Genomic DNA, 7105 nt, shown 5'->3' with positions numbered 1-7105 from the left:
CTTTATTGCTGGAAAACTCTTAAAACAATAACCGTTACAACAAATAAAACTGGGAGAGTGCGAATGGTTGTCTATGTCTATGTGTTAGCCCTGTGACGGACTGGCAACCTGTCCATGGTGTACTCTCCGTAAGACAGGGACTAGGAACAGGAAACTAGAAGCTAAGAAAATTCATGCTAGGAAAACCAACAGGGACACAACGAGAGGACACAGCAAAATGAAGGTACAACGCGACAACAAGCAGGTTATGACAGAGGACTAAAATACATGGCGGAATAATCAGGAAACGGGAGACAGAAGGGAAACACAGCTGGGACTTATTGGGAATTATTTACGAGACAAAGGTCGTGTCCAAATTCATGGGCTGCATCCTCCTTTTCCCCGAATTTGAAGGATGGGTCGGGTGTGTCCTTTGTGGCCTACCATATCCCAGAATTCATAGCGCGGCCCAGCCAAACTCCAGTTTCCAATAATGGCGGCCGCTACTAAGTTTTGAAATTACTCTTACAAATCTTTCTGGGTCACAAAATAAACTTTTAACACATTTTCAGGCGAGAAAGTAGCTGTGTAAACATCAAATATCTGCTCGGTTTATCAAGATATCGCATATTTGCAAAAGTGCTTCGACGTTTTCGGAGCATCTGCTACCCACCAGCTCAATAGCAAGCCGGGAGCTCGAGGGTCACTGAAGCCGCCGAGAACAACACAACTCCCGGCACATCATTTTCAGATCACCGCGGACTTTTGCTACTCGTGTTAAACGTAATATATAAGTCACTTAGACAACCTAAAAATGTTATTGTTGGGCTTTTTTCAGTGTTTTATTTGTTTGTGAGTAAATCGGTTTGGCTGAGATTAAAGTTATTAGATTCGATTAGATAAAATAAAACTTTATTAATCCCCTGGTGGGTTCCTCTGGGATTTTCACACAGCTGAATAAACGTCAAACAGAAAACTGATTAAACAGAAGTGTGAGACGGTCGAGAATTTACGCCAGTGTCCTGTTATATTTTAGATAGCAAGGAGCAAACCCACTTAACATTCAGTTTTATTTTTTAGGGTTGATTCATATCAGTCACAACTAGTTGTCTCAACACATTCAATCTCTGGTTTGATTATGTTCCTTTTTGTCACCAAAATAGCCAAGCCCCCCAGAGAGCACCAACCATTTAGTTACTGTATCCAACTATATAAAGTCTATGCATAAAGCTTGTTGCTGCTGTAAAAACTTGTAAAAACTTGTAAAAACATGTGCAGTGTTTGGGCACTTTATTTAATATACCTGTCAAATTTAAGGCAATACAACACAAACCTTGGGGGAACCTTCACGGCAATGAAGAGACACAGTGCTGAACTAAATGCTAACAGATCAGATAGCTTCTAAGACGTGTCTGTGAAGGTTCTCAGTCATCCAGGTCATCGTAGTCAAAGGAGCTTGCAAAGAAAAGCGTCTGGACTTCTTTAAGTTGCTTAAGACGTTTCACCTCTCATCCGAGAAGCTTCTTCAGTTCTGAGGTCAAATGGTGGAGAGTCCCAGATATAAACCTAGTGGGAGTATCCCCCACAGAGGGACAAAAGGACCCCCTGATGATCCTCTAATCGCCTGAGCCAAGGTGTGAAACTGGGTGTGGGTCCCAATCAGCCAGAGTTTCGGGTGAGTTCGTGAAACCTGGCCCCACCTTATCATGCGAATTCCTGAGGTCAGATGGCCCAGGATGTGAGTGGGCGTTAAGGCGTCTGGGAAGGGATCTCAAAACTGGATTATAGATGGCAGACAGTTGGTGTCATAAACCACCGCCTCTGTTCAAAGATGGTCACTCACAGTGGACATAGATGGCTTCTTTCACTCCTCTTTCAAACCATCTGTCCTCTCTGTCCAAAATGTGAACATTGGCATCCTCAAAAGAGTGACCTTTATCCTTAAGATGCAGATGGACTGCTGAGTCTTGTCCTGTGGAGGTGGCTCTTCTGTGTTGTGCAAGCTTCTAAGACCAAACTCCTCATAGATCAAAAAGGGGATGATGGTTTTTAATCCTACTGCGTGCATGGGTAAACTAACAGCAGTTTTGGTATTTATTGATAGTTTTATCACTGAGTCCCAATGAATAAACATGAGATCGATGCAGCTACTCTATTGGGCCACAGTCAGCATTTTTTAAATAGTTTTGTCTAGCCTACTTATTTAGTAATTCACTACAAAATCTGAAATTCAATTGCAGAAAGATATCTAATCTGTGAGTCAAATATTTCACTGCTGATGAAATTACTCAGCAACTTGGGTTCAGTTTGGGAATCATCAGTTTATTGAAATGCACCAAAGATCCGGTGTATGACAAGACGGTGTGGGAAACCCCACGCCTGGTCGTGCCTCAGTCCCACAGTCAAAATCCTTTTCAGACTCAGCTCATTAACTCCAATTCTTCCTTAAATCCTAAACATCATATATTAATGAGTGACACTAATATAAACGACAGACTCAGAATAAACTGGGTCCAATCCCTGTGGATCCTGGACACCACTAACTAACTAATCTAATTTTACTGGAACAAAATATGTCAGTGCAATTTATGCACTGTACATGCGTGGCCACCCTCAACTGCTTCTAATATTAAACTTAGTACAACCACATACTGAATCTCCCACTAAATGTATATTGCTTGACACAGACGTTGGGTTTGAAACATTGCCAATGTAAAGCTGCCTGGTTTAGAGTCCAGCTCTATTTAGGATGGGCATATGCCTCTTTTCTGTGTAACCCTTGTTAAATGTGATACTGCTGTCAGTTCTTTTATTAGTGCATGTGATGATAGATGAGGAGTGAAAGGTCTAAATTGGTTTAAGTTGACCCAGGTGAGGCTCATGGGTTCACAGTAGGGACAGAGCCAGCCCTGCTGGGTGTGAAAGTTCAGTGTCTCGAGGCAACAACAGTTTTTTAGTGATTATACATGGGAACAAAGGACGGTTAGAGGTGAGGGGTGAATAGTGCTGCCCTAAGTATTGGGTACAAAAGTCAGGCATGAGGAATCACGGTGGCCTGAGCTAGTAGAACATCACGCAAACTTCACATCTGATCTAATCTTACTTTGCTGCAGGGGTATTTAGGTCCCAAAACGAATTCCCACATGTACCAACTCCCCCAGCTCTGTTAGTAATATTAACTAGCCCTTTACGGTGTGGTGTCAAGTCTTTGACTGACAAACAGCAGTGTAATGACAACCATCTGGCGTAGTAATGAAGCCAGCAGTGGGAATGAGATGTTTTAATTAATGAAAGCCACTCCATTAACTCTGATGAGTGGCTTATCAGCTCCGGCTCATTATGCAAATGGAATTAAGATAGCTGAGCAGCCTGCATCGTTAATAACAGAGTTGTTAAGGCATTTTGTTCAAAGTGACTTCCTTTGACCACGGCTTGCCAAGAAGTCAGCTGTTCCGACACATTATATGTCCATATGTATAAGTACAGTGTCGGTCAGGACTTTTCTTAGTGTGTCAGTCTTTTTTTTTTCCCAACCTCAGTATTATATACCCTTAAGATTTTAAATATGTTGTCTAAGTTGCAGAGACAAGTGGGAGCAATTTGTAACTCGCAGGTACCAAGTGGAGGTAAAGCATTCGAGCAGATACCCACTGTTGCCAAAACATGAGTAGAAAACCTGGAGGGTTTTTGACCTGAAACATCAAAGCTGTGAGCAGGTGCAGCTTTGTCATGTTTACACGTTTTGGTCTATGAATAAGCTAAATGATCCATCCATCCATATCTCCATGCTCGTTAACAGGTTCTGCCAGAAGGTCTCCTCCTACTTGGGTATGCCTGAAACATCTTGTGGCTAGCTGAACTACAGCTAACTTTTGTTAGCCTGTGGACGTCAGTGCTAGAGTTTGACCATTTCCAAAGTCCCTGCAGCAGAATAATCTTAAGAGGAGTTTAGGCTAATGTCTCTTAAAATTGTCATTAAATTTGAAAGTAAATGGGTAAAAAAATCTACAGACTAAATCTTTCTCATATTATAGCCTGTAATGCACACCATTCTATATTTGAACAGGAAAGATCATAGATCCTTTCAAGGTGCTCTTTTGAACACTATTGTGTGAAGTAAATTAGAAAAAATCCTTATAATAAATCTTCAAAAATAATGGGTCTTTTTATTAGCTGTTAAACAAACATATATTTTTGATCTATTGAATCAAAGACAACTGGTCAAATTCCAAATGTGCTATGATTAATATGTTGAATCCCATCCCTGCTTTACTTCAGATCTGCAGAGCATTTTAGCTCCTTTTAGCCATTTATGTTGATCTCCTGGCTCACTGTAATGACTGACTTATGCTTCAGCGGAAAATTTACATTATAACCTATGACATAACCAGCCACTCCTCTTAACCTTGTGCCATAACCTTCCATAAAATCTAGCGTGCACCTTTCAAGAAACGTAACTACACACTGGGTTGATCCTGCTGATGCACAATTCAGCCATAACTCCTGGCTGCTGGTAACTTTCAGTAACAAAAAAAGTTCTTGGCTGATGTTTGTCAAATCACCGCTAAATGCAGACAAAAAGCAGTCGCTGTTGTCCATAGTACTGTAAGGCAAGGCAAGTTTATTTGTATAGCACAATTCAACAACAAGGTGATTCGAATTGCTTTACAGAGACATTAGAAACAAAAACAAATAAAAAGCATGATTTAAAATTGATTAAAACAAGCAAACAAACCAACTAACTAACTAACTAACTAACTAACTAACTAACTAACTAACTAACTAACAAACAAACAAAACAGTATATAAAATCAAAAATCAAAACAGATAAAATCAGAACAGTAGATAAAATCAGTAGTTAAATGTAAGTTTTGAAATTTAAGCTTAAGTGCGGATTTGGTGCTTTATTTAAATGCAGCTGAGAATAAGTGAGTTTTCAACCTGGATTTAAATAAACTGAGTGTTTCAGCTGATCTGAGGCTTTCTGGGAGTTTGTTCCAGATATAAGGAGCATAAAAGCTGAATGCAGCTTCTCCGTGTCTGGTTCTGACTCTGGGAACTGATAAAAGACCAGATCCAGGTAACCTGAGGGATCTGGAAGGTTCATACTGGGTCAGGAGGTCACTGATGTATTTTGGTCCTAAACCATTCAGAGCTTTATAGACCAGGATCAGAACTTTAAAGTCTATCCTCTGACGGACAGGCAGCCAGTGTAAAGACCTCAGAGCTGGACTGATGTGGTCCACTTTTTTGGTCTTAGTGAGGACTCGAGCAGCAGAGTTCTGAATGAGCTGTAGTTGTCTGACTGATTTTTTAGGTAGACCTGTAAAGATGCTGTTACAGTAATCAAGCCTACTAAAGATGAATGCATGGACTAGTTTTTCCAGGTCCTGTTGAGACATCAGATCTTTTATCCTTGAAATATTCTTGAGGTGATAGTAAGCTGATTTTGTTATTGTCTTAATGTGTTTTTCTAAGTTTAGGTCTGCATCCATCACTCCACCCAAATTTATCGCCTGGTTTGTGGTTTTTAGGTGTATAGATTGAAGTTCTCTGGTGACCTGTAATCGTTTTTCTTTGGCACCAAAGACTATTACCTCAGTTTTGTTTTTGTTTAGCTGGAGAAAATTGTGGCACAACCAGTCATTAATTTCCTCAATGCATTTACCAAGAGCCTGTACAGGGCCTCGGTCTCCTGGTGACATTGTGATATATACTTGTGTGTCATCTGCATAGCTATGATAGTTTATTTTGTTGTGTACAACAGCATTTACCAGATGTAAAGTCATGTACCAGAACCTGAAAAAAAGGAAAAAGAATGGCATTGTATTCAACATGTGGTCAGAAAAACAACATACGAATGTGTCATGTTGGCTGCTGACAGATTCATTGTAACATAGATGAATGTGTTGTGTTATATGTGATATATTAAATTATTAAAGTATAACAAAAAGTCAAGAAGTAAATACTGTTTTATTTGAACTTTTTATCTTTCTTTACCTCTTTTTGCGCACTCTTGTGTCTAAAAATGTTCATGTACATCTGTGTGTTTGTGTGATCATATTTCTCTGTTCCTCTTGTGTGTGCGTCCATTCGCATGGGGGGAGATGGTGTGACTCTCTTTGACCCTGTGGTCATTAATCTCACTCGCTGTCTGGGTAATAGACACTGATGGACAGGATTGTGTTTGCTCACTCACAATCTCTCACACACAAGACACACACACACACACACTCACCAGTGCTGACAGCCTCAAACAGACCCCTCCACACACACCCACACAATTCAGCTACTCATTGAAAGCAGCTGACGTCCATTCACTGAATAGTCCAAAAACAGCCTGCCGCTGGTGCATGTGTGTGTGTTCTCAAGTCATCTGTCACTACCTCTGCTGGTCACTCGGAGCGCTCTGCTTTTATTTAAATTGGTCAAAGCTATCATTGGCCTGGACCGATTCGCTGGCCCACAAGGTTGCAACAGTTCTCCGAAACATCTGCACGTTACATTTCCAGCAGCACCCTGCCACCGCTGCCACCATCGATGCTTTGTCCAGCCTGCTTGCTCACTTCCTCCACATTTCAAAGCAATTACTCCATGTTGATTTAGCTGTCATTTGGGGCATGTGTTAGAGCATGTGATTTATAGAGCACCCGCCCGGTGCCAGTTGACTCGCGATAAATTGCACAATATTCCAAAAGGCTCATTTGCTTAGCGCTACATTAGCAGGCCGATGATTGCTACACAAAGCCATGTAAATGAGTTCTGAGAGGGGCCCCATCACTCAACATGTCATGTAGCCAATCCCATTATTATTTATGACTGGAGCTGGGCCGCATTTCCTCAGAGGCCAGGCAAGACTCATATGTGTGCCGTGACAGCTCTGCTCTGCCTCTGTGTGCGCGCTTGTGTGTAGGAGAGAGACAGAGAGAGTGTTTGATATAGGTCATATCTGCATGCTGAGCAGGAAGGAGCCAGGCTGTCTGTGTTATCTGCTGGAGAGTGAAGATTAAAAGATGGTGATGATTGTACACAGGCAGATGGGAAGATGATGGAACAATGACCAACTAACTTATTAACCAGCTTCTTCTTTTTCCTTTTTTCTGCTTTGTCTGGTTTCTCCTCCTTC

At 41.2% G+C, this 7105-nt stretch overlaps 1 long non-coding RNA gene across 1 annotated transcript; it reads left to right on the top strand.

Annotated features, from left to right (window-relative positions):
- Nucleotides 1–1030: 1030 nt before the first annotated feature.
- Nucleotides 1031–5659, top strand: LOC146507294 (uncharacterized). The gene is made up of 2 exons (XR_014877322.1): nt 1031–4843; nt 4909–5659. It is a non-coding gene; the product is annotated as an uncharacterized LOC146507294 (long non-coding RNA).
- The last annotated feature ends 1446 nt before the right edge of the window (nt 5660–7105 follow it).

Source organism: Neolamprologus multifasciatus, chromosome 12, assembly GCF_963576455.1.
Source record: "Neolamprologus multifasciatus chromosome 12, fNeoMul1.2, whole genome shotgun sequence".
NCBI lineage: Eukaryota > Metazoa > Chordata > Actinopteri > Cichliformes > Cichlidae > Neolamprologus > Neolamprologus multifasciatus.
This window is presented reverse-complemented; position numbering and strand designations above follow the sequence as displayed.